Source organism: Silene latifolia, chromosome 9, assembly GCF_048544455.1.
Source record: "Silene latifolia isolate original U9 population chromosome 9, ASM4854445v1, whole genome shotgun sequence".
NCBI lineage: Eukaryota > Viridiplantae > Streptophyta > Magnoliopsida > Caryophyllales > Caryophyllaceae > Silene > Silene latifolia.
Genome location: NC_133534.1, coordinates 215,839,099 through 215,853,747, shown reverse-complemented (window position 1 = coordinate 215,853,747; position 14,649 = coordinate 215,839,099). Strand labels below are relative to the sequence as shown.

Below are 14,649 nucleotides of genomic sequence, written 5' to 3'. Positions count from 1 at the left end.
AGGGTTCACACAACGAGTCACATGGACTAATGAACAAGGACAACTGGTTCACACAATGAGTCACAAGGACTAAAGAACAAGGATAAATGGTTTACACAACGAGTCACAAAGACAAGGATAAATGGTTTACACAACGAGTCACATGGACTAATAAACAAGGAAAATTTGTTAACACAACGAGTCACAAGGACTCTTTAACAAGGAGAAATGGTTCACACAACGAGTCAAATGGACTAATGAACAAGGAGAAAGGGTTCACACAATGAGTCACATTGACTAATGAACAAGGACAATTGGTTCACACAACGAGTCACAAGAACTGATAAACAAGGACAAGCGGTTCACACAACGAGTCACAAGGACTAAAGAACAAGGATAAATGGTTTACACAATGAGTCACAAAGACAAGGATAAATGGTCTACATAAAGAGTCACAAGGACTAACAAACAAGAAAATTTTGTTCACACAACGAGTCACAAGAACTAATGAACAAGGAGAAATGGTTCACACAACGAGTCATATGGACTAATGAACAAGGAGAAAGGGTTGACACAACGAGTAACATGGACTAATGAACAAGGACAACTGGTTCACACAACGAGTCTAAAAGGACTAATGAACAATGACAAATGGTTCACACAACGAGTCACAAGGACTAAAGAACAAGGACAAATGCTTTACACAACGAGTCACAAAGACAAGGATAAATGGTTTACACAATGAGTCAAAAGGACTAATGAACAAGGACAAATGGTTCGCACAACGAAAACAAGGAAAAATTGTTCACACAACGAGTCACAAGGACTAATAAACAAGGACAAATTTGTTCACACAACGAGTCATAAGGACTAATGAACAAGGAGAAATGGTTCACACAATGAGTCACATGGACTAATGAACAAGGAGAAAGGGTTCACACAACGAGTCACATGGACTAATGAACAAGGACAACTGGTTCACACAACGAGTCACAAGGACTAATGAACAAGGACAAGCGGTTCACACAATAAGTCACAAGGACTAAAGAACAAGGATAAATGGTTTACACAATGAGTCACAAAGACAAGGATAAATGGTTTACACAACGAATGACAAGGACTAATAAACAAGGAAAATTTGTTCACACTACGAGTCACAAGGACTAATGAACAAGGAGAAATGGTTCACATAACGAGTCACATGGACTAATGAACAAGGACAACTGGTTCACACAACGAGTCACAAGGACTAATGAACAAGGACATGCGGTTCACACAACGAGTCACAAAGACTAAAGAACAAGGATAAATGGTTTACACGAGTCACAAAGACAAGGATAAATGGTTTACACAACGAGTCACAAGGACTAATAAACAAGGAAAATTTGTTCACAAACGAGTCACAAGGACTAATGAACAAGGAGAAATGGTTCACACAACGAGTCACATGGACTAATGAACAAGGAGAAAGGGTTCACACAACGAGTCACATGGACTAATGAACAAGGACAATTGGTTCACACAATGAGTCACAAGGACTAAAGAACAAGTATAAATGGTTTACACAACGAGTCACAAAGACAAGGATAAATGGTTAACACAACGAGTCACATGGACTAATAAACAAGGAAAATTTGTTAACACAACGAGTCACAAGGACTAATTAACAAGGAGAAATGGTTCACACAACGAGTCAAATGGACTAATGAACAAGGAGAAAAGGTTCACACAATGAGTCACATTGACTAATGAACAAGGACAATTGGTTCACACAACGAGTCACAAGAACTAATGAACAAGGACAAGCGGTTCACACAACGAGTCACAAGGACTAAAGAACAAGGATAAATGGTTTACACAACGAGTCACAAAGACAAGGATAAATGGTTTACACAACGAATCACATGGACTAATGAACAAGAAAAATTTGTTAACACAACGAGTCACAAGGGCTAATGAACAAGGTGAAAGGGTTCACACAACGAGTCACATGGACTAATGAACAAGGACAACTGGTTCACACAACGTGTCACAAGGACTAATGAACAAGGACAAGCGGTTCACACAACGAGTCACAAGGACTAATGAACAAGGACAAGCGGTCCACACAACGAATCACAAGGACTAAAGAATAAGGATAAATGGTTTACACAACGAGTCACAAAGACAAGGATAAATGGTTTACACAACGAGTCACAAGGACTAATGAACAAGGACAAGCGGTTCACACAACGAGTCACAAGGACTAAAAAACAAGGATAAATGGTTTACACAACGATTCACAAAGACAAGGACAAATGGTTTACACAACGAGTCACACGGACTAATGAACAAGGAAAATTTGTTAACACAACGAGTCACAACGGCTAATAAACAAGGAGAAAGGGTTCACACAACGAGTCACATAGACTAATGAACAAGGACAAGCGGTTCACACAACGAGTCACAAGGACTAATGAACAAGGAGAAGCGGTCCACACAACGAGTCACAAGGACTAATGAACAAGGAGAAAGGGTTCACACAACGAGTCACAAAGACAAGGATAAATGGTTTACACAACGAGTCACAAGGACTAATGAACAAGGACAAATGGTTCACACAACGAAAACAAGGAAAAATTGTTCACACCACGAGTCACAAGGACTAGTGAACAAGGACAAATTGTTCACACAACGAGTCACAAGGACTAATGAACAACGAGAAAGGGTTCACACAACGAGTCACATGGACTAATGAACAAGGACAACTGGTTCACACAACGAGTCTGAAGGACTAATGAACAAGGACAAGCGGTTCACACAACGAGTCGCAAGGACTAATGAACAAGGACAAGCGGTCCACACAACGAGTCACAAGGACTAAAAACAAGGATAAATGGTTTACATAACGAGTCACAAAGACAAGGATAAATGGTTTACACAACGAGTCACAAGGACTAATAAACAAGGAAAATTTGTTCACACAACGAGTCACAAGGACTAATGAACAAGGAGAAATGGTTCACACAACGAGTCACAAGGACTAATGAACAAGGACAAAAGGACACACAACGAGTCACATGGACTAATGAACAGGGACAACTGGTTCACACAATGAGTCACAAGGACTAAAGAACAAGGATAAATGGTTTACACAACGAGTCACAAAGATAAGGATAAATGGTTTACACAACGAGTCACAAGGACTAATGAACAAGGACAAATGGTTCACACAACGAAAACAAGGAAAAATTGTTCACACAACGAGTCACAAGGACTAATGAACAAGGACAAATTGTTCACACAACGAGTCACAAGGACTAATGAACAAGGAGAAAGGGTTCACACAACGAGTCACATGGACTAATGAAGAAGGACAACTGGTTCACACAACGTGTCACAAGGACTAATGAACATGGACAAGCGGTTAACACAACGAGTCACAAGGACTAATGAACAAGGACAAGCGGTCCGCACGACGAGTGACAAGGACTAAAGAACAAGGATAAATGGTTTTTACAACGAGTCACAAAAACAAGGATAAATGGTTTACACAACGAGTCACAAGGATTAATAAACAAGGAAAATTTGTTCACACAACGAGTCACAAGGACTAATGAACAAGGAGAAATGGTTCACATAACGACTCACATGGACTAATGAACAAGGACAACTGGTTCACACAACGAGTCACAAGGACTAATGACCAAGGACAAGCGGTTCACACAACGAGTCACAAGGACTAAAGAACAAGGATAAATGGTTTACACGAGTCACAAAGACAAGGATAAATGGTTTACACAACGAGTCACAAGGACTAATAAACAAGGAAAATTTGTTCACAAACGAGTCACAAGGACTAATGAACAAGGAGAAATGGTTCACACAACGAGTCACATGGACTAATGAACAAGGAGAAAGGGTTCACACAACGAGTCACATGGACTAATGAACAAGGACAACTGGTTCACACAATGAGTCACAAGGACTAAAGAACAAGGATAAATGGTTTACACAACCAGTCACAAAGACAAGGATAAATGGTTTACAGAACGAGTCACATGGACTAATAAACAAGGAAAATTTGTTAACACAACGAGTCACAAGGACTAATTAACAAGGAGAAATGGTTCACACAACGAGTCATATGGACTAATGAACAAGGAGAAAGGGTTGACACAACGAGTAACATGGACTAATGAACAAGGACAACTGGTTCACACAACGAGTCACAAGGACTAATGAACAAGGACAAGCGGTTCACACAACGAGTCACAAGGACTAATGAACAAGGACAAGCGGTTCACACAATAAGTCGCAAGGACTAAAGAACAAGGATAAATGGTTTACACAATGAGTCAGAAAGACAAGGATAAATGGTTTACACAACGAATCGCAAGGACTAATAAACAAGGAAAATTTGTTCACACAACGAGTCACAAGGACTAATTAACAAGGAGAAATGGTATACATAACGAGTCACATTGACGAATGAACAAGGACAACTGGTTCACACAACGAGTCACAAGGACTAATGAACAAGGACAAGCGGTTCACACAACGAGTCACAAGGACTAAAGAACAAGGATAAATGGTTTACACCAGTCACAAAGACAAGGATAAATGGTTTACACAACGAGTCACAAGGACTAATAAACAAGGAAAATTTGTTCACAAACGAGTCACAAGGACTAATGAACAAGGAGAAATGGTTCACACAACGAGTCACATGGACTAATGAACAAGGAGAAAGGGTTCACACAACGAGTCACATGGACTAATGAACAAGGACAACTGGTTCACAAAATGAGTCACAAGGACTAAAGAACAAGGATAAATGGTTCACATAACGACTCACATGGACTAATGAACAAGGACAACTGGTTCACACAACGAGTCACAAGGACTAATGAACAAGGACAAGCGGTTCACACAACGAGTCACAAGGACTAAAGAACAAGGATAAATGGTTTACACGAGTCACAAAGACAAGGATAAATGGTTTACACAACGAGTCACAAGGACTAATAAACAAGGAAAATTTGTTCACAAACGAGTCACAAGGACTAATGAACAAGGAGAAATGGTTCACACAACGAGTCACATGGACTAATTGAACAAGGAGAAAGGTTCACACACAACGAGTCACATGGACTAATGAACAAGGACAACTGGTTCACACAATGAGTCACAAGGACTAAAGAACAAGGATAAATGGTTTACACAACGAGTCACAAAGACAAGGATAAATGGTTTACACAACGAGTCACATGGACTAATAAACAAGGAAAATTTGTTAACACAACGAGTCACAAGGACTCTTTAACAAGGAGAAATGGTTCACACAACGAGTCAAATGGACTAATGAACAAGGAGAAAGGGTTCACACAATGAGTCACATTGACTAATGAACAAGGACAATTGGTTCACACAACGAGTCACAAGAAGCGATAAACAAGGACAAGCGGTTCACACAACGAGTCACAAGGACTAAAGAACAAGGATAAATGGTTTACACAATGAGTCACAAAGACAAGGATAAATGGTCTACATAAAGAGTCACAAGGACTAACAAACAAGAAAATTTTGTTCACACAACGAGTCACAAGAACTAATGAACAAGGAGAAATGGTTCACACAACGAGTCATATGGACTAATGAACAAGGAGAAAGGGTTGACACAACGAGTAACATGGACTAATGAACAAGGACAACTGGTTCACACAACGAGTCTAAAAGGACTAATGAACAATGACAAATGGTTCACACAACGAGTCACAAGGACTAAAGAACAAGGACAAATGCTTTACACAACGAGTCACAAAGACAAGGATAAATGGTTTACACAATGAGTCAAAAGGACTAATGAACAAGGACAAATGGTTCGCACAACGAAAACAAGGAAAAATTGTTCACACAACGAGTCACAAGGACTAATAAACAAGGACAAATTTGTTCACACAACGAGTCATAAGGACTAATGAACAAGGAGAAATGGTTCACACAATGAGTCACATGGACTAATGAACAAGGAGAAAGGGTTCACACAACGAGTCACATGGACTAATGAACAAGGACAACTGGTTCACACAACGAGTCACAAGGACTAATGAACAAGGACAAGCGGTTCACACAATAAGTCACAAGGACTAAAGAACAAGGATAAATGGTTTACACAATGAGTCACAAAGACAAGGATAAATGGTTTACACAACGAATGACAAGGACTAATAAACAAGGAAAATTTGTTCACACTACGAGTCACAAGGACTAATGAACAAGGAGAAATGGTTCACATAACGAGTCACATGGACTAATGAACAAGGACAACTGGTTCACACAACGAGTCACAAGGACTAATGAACAAGGACATGCGGTTCACACAACGAGTCACAAAGACTAAAGAACAAGGATAAATGGTTTACACGAGTCACAAAGACAAGGATAAATGGTTTACACAACGAGTCACAAGGACTAATAAACAAGGAAAATTTGTTCACAAACGAGTCACAAGGACTAATGAACAAGGAGAAATGGTTCACACAACGAGTCACATGGACTAATGAACAAGGAGAAAGGGTTCACACAACGAGTCACATGGACTAATGAACAAGGACAATTGGTTCACACAATGAGTCACAAGGACTAAAGAACAAGTATAAATGGTTTACACAACGAGTCACAAAGACAAGGATAAATGGTTAACACAACGAGTCACATGGACTAATAAACAAGGAAAATTTGTTAACACAACGAGTCCCAAGGACTAATTAACAAGGAGAAATGGTTCACACAACGAGTCAAATGGACTAATGAACAAGGAGAAAAGGTTCACACAATGAGTCACATTGACTAATGAACAAGGACAATTGGTTCACACAACGAGTCACAAGAACTAATGAACAAGGACAAGCGGTTCACACAACGAGTCACAAGGACTAAAGAACAAGGATAAATGGTTTACACAACGAGTCACAAAGACAAGGATAAATGGTTTACACAACGAATCACATGGACTAATGAACAAGAAAAATTTGTTAACACAACGAGTCACAAGGGCTAATGAACAAGGTGAAAGGGTTCACACAACGAGTCACATGGACTAATGAACAAGGACAACTGGTTCACACAACGTGTCACAAGGACTAATGAACAAGGACAAGCGGTTCACACAACGAGTCACAAGGACTAATGAACAAGGACAAGCGGTCCACACAACGAATCACAAGGACTAAAGAATAAGGATAAATGGTTTACACAACGAGTCACAAAGACAAGGATAAATGGTTTACACAACGAGTCACAAGGACTAATAAACAAGGAAAATTTGTTCACAAACGAGTCACAAGGACTAATGAACAAGGAGAAATGGTTCACACAACGAGTCACATGGACTAATGAACAAGGAGAAAGGGTTCACACAACGAGTCACATGGACTAATGAACAATGACAAATGGTTCACACAACGAGTCACAAGGACTAAAGAACAAGGACAAATGCTTTACACAACGAGTCACAAAGACAAGGATAAATGGTTTACACAATGAGTCAAAAGGACTAATGAACAAGGACAAATGGTTCGCACAACGAAAACAAGGAAAAATTGTTCACACAACGAGTCACAAGGACTAATAAACAAGGACAAATTTGTTCACACAACGAGTCATAAGGACTAATGAACAAGGAGAAATGGTTCACACAATGAGTCACATGGACTAATGAACAAGGAGAAAGGGTTCACACAACGAGTCACATGGACTAATGAACAAGGACAACTGGTTCACACAACGAGTCACAAGGACTAATGAACAAGGACAAGCGGTTCACACAATAAGTCACAAGGACTAAAGAACAAGGATAAATGGTTTACACAATGAGTCACAAAGACAAGGATAAATGGTTTACACAACGAATCACAAGGACTAATAAACAAGGAAAATTTGTTCACACTACGAGTCACAAGGACTAATGAACAAGGAGAAATGGTTCACATAACGAGTCACATGGACTAATGAACAAGGACAACTGGTTCACACAACGAGTCACAAGGACTAATGAACAAGGACATGCGGTTCACACAACGAGTCACAAAGACTAAAGAACAAGGATAAATGGTTTACACGAGTCACAAAGACAAGGATAAATGGTTTACACAACGAGTCACAAGGACTAATAAACAAGGAAAATTTGTTCACAAACGAGTCACAAGGACTAATGAACAAGGAGAAATGGTTCACACAACGAGTCACATGGACTAATGAACAAGGAGAAAGGGTTCACACAACGAGTCACATGGACTAATGAACAAGGACAACTGGTTCACACAATGAGTCACAAGGACTAAAGAACAAGTATAAATGGTTTACACAACGAGTCACAAAGACAAGGATAAATGGTTAACACAACGAGTCACATGGACTAATAAACAAGGAAAATTTGTTAACACAACGAGTCACAAGGACTAATTAACAAGGAGAAATGGTTCACACAACGAGTCAAATGGACTAATGAACAAGGAGAAAAGGTTCACACAATGAGTCACATTGACTAATGAACAAGGACAATTGGTTCACACAACGAGTCACAAGAACTAATGAACAAGGACAAGCGGTTCACACAACGAGTCACAAGGACTAAAGAACAAGGATAAATGGTTTACACAACGAGTCACAAAGACAAGGATAAATGGTTTACACAACGAATCACATGGACTAATGAACAAGAAAAATTTGTTAACACAACGAGTCACAAGGGCTAATGAACAAGGTGAAAGGGTTCACACAACGAGTCACATGGACTAATGAACAAGGACAACTGGTTCACACAACGTGTCACAAGGACTAATGAACAAGGACAAGCGGTTCACACAACGAGTCACAAGGACTAATGAACAAGGACAAGCGGTCCACACAATGAATCACAAGGACTAAAGAATAAGGATAAATGGTTTACACAACGAGTCACAAAGACAAGGATAAATGGTTTACACAACGAGTCACAAGGACTAATAAACAAGGAAAATTTGTTCACAAACGAGTCACAAGGACTAATGAACAAGGAGAAATGGTTCACACAACGAGTCACATGGACTAATGAACAAGGAGAAAGGGTTCACACAACGAGTCACATGCACTAATGAACAAGGACAACTGGTTCACACAATGAGTCACAAGGACTAAAGAACAAGGATAAATGGTTTACACAACGAGTCACAAAGACAAGGATAAATGGTTTACACAACGAGTCACATGGACTAATAAACAAGGAAAATTTGTTAACACAACGAGTCACAAGGACTAATTAACAAGGAGAAATGGTTCACACAACGAGTCATATAGACTAATGAACAAGGAGAAAGGGTTGACACAACGAGTAACATGGACTAATGAACAAGGACAACTGGTTCACACAACGAGTCACAAGGACTAATGAACAAGGACAAGCGGTTCACACAACGAGTCACAAGGATTAATGAACAAGGACAAGCGGTTCACACAATAAGTCACAAGGACTAAAGAACAAGGATAAATGGTTTACACAATGAGTCACAAAGACAAGGATAAATGGTTTACACAACGAATCACAAGGACTAATAAACAAGGAAAATTTGTTCACACAACGAGTCACAAGGACTAATGAACAAGGTGAAATGGTTCACATAACGAGTCACATGGACTAATGAACAAGGACAACTGGTTCAAACAACGAGTCACAAGGACTAATGAACAAGGACAAGCGGTTCACACAACGAGTCACAAGGACTAAAGAACAAGGATAAATGGTTTACACGAGTCACAAAGACAAGGATAAATGGTTTACACAACGAGTCACAAGGACTAATAAACAAGGAAAATTTGTTCACAAACGAGTCACAAGGACTAATGAACAAGGAGAAATGGTTCACACAACGAGTCACATGGACTAATGAACAAGGAGAAAGGGTTCACACAACGAGTCACATGGACTAATGAACAAGGACAACTGGTTCACACAATGAGTCACAAGGCCTAAAGAACAAGGATAAATGGTTCACATAACGACTCACATGGACTAATGAACAAGGACAACTGGTTCACACAACGAGTCACAAGGACTAATGAACAAGGACAAGCGGTTCACACAACGAGTGTGACACCCTTAAATCTAGCCTTAATTATATACGAAAATTCTACAGAAAAACTGGTAGGATATGTTTGTAAATGGTTCAACTAGTCCAAAAACCTGCAATTTCATAAATTTTCTAACTAAACCATTCACAACCAATTCCAACTCAAGAAGAGTGTCAAAAACCTGCAACAACTGATAAACTAATTTACATGCCAAAGCTAAATAGAAAGTAGAATGATACAAACCCAAAATAGAAAAAGGGAGACATATGTCCCTTCAAATAATATACAAACCAAAAGATAAAAGGTTTACTATAATAATAGCCAAAAACTAGGTCCAAGGTTCCTTGCTCACTAGCTCGTCTGTGACCCCAACTAAGCATCAACAACCTGTCAATCGCATTTTATACAAACACGAAAGCCACAATTCAGTGGGGAGTAACTTCGAGTCCTCCCAGCCACGAATCGTCAAAATTAATGTAACATGTAATGTAACATGTGAACAATTTGATAAACCATTTACTTATCATGTATTCTAACAAATGACCCCTAAACTGACCAAACTAACTATCATGTGAATCATATAACAAATAGTAATCCAAACTTTATCAACTGTAACCGGCTTACATCTCACCTATTACAGTTCATAAAATCACCATACAAGAAAGGGCAATATATCAAAGACAGGCATAAGTTCTTAGTACGGTCAATAGTCACTTTGTAACTCAAGTCTATACCACGAGGTAGGGAAGGTAATCGAACCGGTATCTTGGCTCAGCGGTTACTATTAAGAAAACATGGCCAAGAGACAACACAACCCTAGCCTAAAATCTCTGAGACCTAGACATGCGGATACACACCACCGCACCCAAGACCCACAACTTTTTTAAAACAAAGTGAAGTGAGTACCCTAAGGACACCACCGAAGGGTTGGCTAGTACTTAAGCTGACCCCATACTATCAAAATAAGTACCTGAGGTCATGCCCCAACTTGGATAAACATCCACTAGTCAGGAACACAAAGGCTATCAAGCAGTGAACATATACTCGTCAAAGACTATAAAGACCTATCTATGATGGAGGCCGAAATACTCACCTAGGACCTAGTCCCAGCTAGTCCCCGCTTGAATATTTTAGCCCACACCACACATGACTCACCACACAAGTCAAGTAAGACGCCCACTTAACCTTAAGAGGGCAAAAAGTCCTACTTATCAATATAAATTCTAGCATTCTATCATGTGAAAGGCTTATAATGTCTATTTACAGCATACAATCCCAACAGAATCCTCAATAAGTACTCAATACTAATTTCTAATTCTAACAATAGTAACCACATTAAAGGCTTCAGGGAAAACTAGGGCCATTTCTACAATACAAGTCACTATTAAATTCAATAAGCTATACATGTGAACAAAAGCTTGATAAATGGCCTAAAACAAGAAAAAGGCCGATTATCTAAATCATTCAACCGAATTTTTACCCGCAACCCCCCCCTGCGGACAGTACGGGTCAAATTGCGGTGACCAATCACTCAATTAACTGACATCGCATCAGTCAAAGGGACTAAGGCTCAGTTTTCGGCACAATCAACAAAACATTACAATTATAGCTATAAAATTCATTTTGAGCCTATTAATTACAATTTCATTTTGTAAACTATCCTAACATCTGATAACTATTAATATAAGCACAATTTTTCTGTTAACATAATTTTTGTTACTAGTATGCTTCAATCCAAATTACTACCCTTTTGTTACTTATACTATTCTAATATTAATTAACCCGAAAAGACCAAGATTGCACGAAAACCCGCGAAACAAGCACGGACCGACCCGGGCCAACCATGGGCTAGCCGTGGGCCTACCACGGGCCTGCCAAGGCCTGCCGGCTGCTGCCGGGCCCGCTGCCGCACCATTTCTCCTCTTTTTTTTCATTTTTATACATTATAAGACCGTCTGAAAATTAATTAATCGTCCCCTAATTCAACTTTGATAATTTAAACTAACAAAAGGCATAATTTAAGCTAACAATTGACATGCATGCAACAATACTAAACATGTGAAAATTTCTACACCAACAAAAAATCACCAAACATACAAAAATCAAAAACATGTGACGATAATTCGTCGAGTAACTCGAAATATGTTACCTTAAGCTAGAAAAAGAGCAATTAACACCTTGAAAACCCAAACCCTAACGACACTAGCCGCTATCCTCTACAATATACGAGTCCCCGAACTCGTCTTCCAATCCTTCACCTAAATAAACAATTAAAACACAATAATAAGCATATAAACCGAAAATTCCGAAATTTGGTCTTAAAATAACTTAATGAAAACTGAAATTAAATTGTACCAAGTTGTAGATCGCGACGAGAGGATTCCGGAATGGTAAATTATGCGAAAAACGGACAAGAAACGAGTGAGTTATGTCGATTTTCGGCTTGATTTTATATAAATGATGTTTTTTGGTCTTTGATGTTGATGATGATGATACTAAGAACAAAAATCAGAAAAGAAAGGTAAAGGGGGGAAGGGATGCCGCGTAAGAGGAAAAGAAAGGACGGGATTCGGGTTTGAGTCGGGATTTTTCGAGTCGGTTTTGACTCGTTTCGATAATAATTAAATCCGTAAGTCAAATGCAAATTCCGTCAAGACCAAAGTTCTTAAACACGAGATTACAATAAAATTGAGTATTCATACGACCCATTTCCAATTTCGTTTACCCAACGTTCAAACGAATTGTCATTTTCCCCCCCGATACGCCCTTATTTCGAAATAAAAGATTTTACACGGTTTAAACTATTTTTAAACATTTCAAAACTATCAAAATAAATACTTTTCTTCAAAATATAATAAAATTATATTTCTTTGAATTATTTTTACTTTAAATACATTATTGTCATACTTGATTAATTAATTATTTTCGAAATATATTAACGGTCCGAAATTTACGGGGCGTTACAACGAGTCACAAGGACTAAAGAACAAGGATAAATGGTTTACACGAGTCACAAAGACAAGGATAAATGGTTTACACAACTAGTCACGAGGACTAATAAACAAGGAAAATTTGTTCACAAACGAGTCACAAGGACTAATGAACAAGGAGAAATGGTTCACACAACGAGTCACATGGACTAATGAACAAGGAGAAAGGGTTCACACAACGAGTCACATGGACTAATGAACAAGGACAACTGGTTCACACAATGAGTCACAAGGACTAAAGAACAAGGATAAATGGTTTACACAACGAGTCACAAAGACAAGGATAAATGGTTTACACAACGAGTCACATGGACTAATAAACAAGGAAAATTTGTTAACACAACGAGTCACAAGGACTCTTTAACAAGGAGAAATGGTTCACACAACGAGTCAAATGGACTAATGAACAAGGAGAAAGGGTTCACACAATGAGTCACATTGACTAATGAACAAGGACAATTGGTTCACACAACGAGTCACAAGAACTAATGAACAAGGACAAGCGGTTCACACAACGAGTCACAAGGACTAAAGAACAAGGATAAATGGTTTACACAATGAGTCACAAAGACAAGGATAAATGGTCTACATAAAGAGTCACAAGGACTAACAAACAAGAAAATTTTGTTCACACAACGAGTCACAAGAACTAATGAACAAGGAGAAATGGTTCACACAACGAGTCATATGGACTAATGAACAAGGAGAAAGGGTTGACACAACGAGTAACATGGACTAATGAACAAGGACAACTGGTTCACACAACGAGTCTAAAAGGACTAATGAACAATGACAAATGGTTCACACAACGAGTCACAAGGACTAAAGAACAAGGACAAATGCTTTACACAACGAGTCACAAAGACAAGGATAAATGGTTTACACAATGAGTCACAAGGACTAATGAACAAGGACAAATGGTTCGCACAACGAAAACAAGGAAAAATTGTTCACACAACGAGTCACAAGGACTAATGAACAAGGACAAATTGTTCACACAACGAGTCACAAGGACTAATGAACAAGGAGAACGGGTTCACACAACGAGTCACATGGACTAATGAACAAGGACAACTGGTTCACACAAAGAGTCACAAGGACTAATGAACAAGGACAAGCGGTTCACACAACGAGTCACAAGGACTAATGAACAAGGACAAGCGGTCCACACAACGAGTCACAAGGACTAAAGAACAAGGATAAATGGTTTACACAACGAGTCACAAAGACAAGGATAAATGGTTTACACAACGAGTCACAAGGACTAATAAACAAGGAAAATTTGTTCACACAACGAGTCACAAGGACTAATGAACAAGGAGAAATGGTTCACACAATGAGTCACATGGACTAATGAACAAGGAGAAAGGGTTCACACAACGAGTCACATGGACTAATGAACAAGGACAACTGGTTCACACAACGAGTCACAAGGACTAATGAACAAGGACAAGCGGTTCACACAATAAGTCACATGGACTAAAGAACAAGGATAAATGGTTTACACAATGAGTCACAAAGACAAGGATAAATGGTTTACACAACGAATCACAAGGACTAATAAACAAGGAAAATTTGTTCACACAACGAG

General features: G+C 38.9%; 1 long non-coding RNA gene across 1 annotated transcript; it reads right to left on the bottom strand.

Moving 5' to 3' along the window:
* Window positions 1-10,288: 10,288 nt before the first annotated feature.
* LOC141598496 (uncharacterized) lies at window positions 10,289-12,543 on the bottom strand. The gene is made up of 3 exons (XR_012523558.1): window positions 12,424-12,543; window positions 12,218-12,326; window positions 10,289-10,455 (listed from the first exon to the last, which is right to left on the bottom strand). It is a non-coding gene; the product is annotated as an uncharacterized LOC141598496 (long non-coding RNA).
* Between the last annotated feature and the right edge of the window lie 2,106 nt (window positions 12,544-14,649).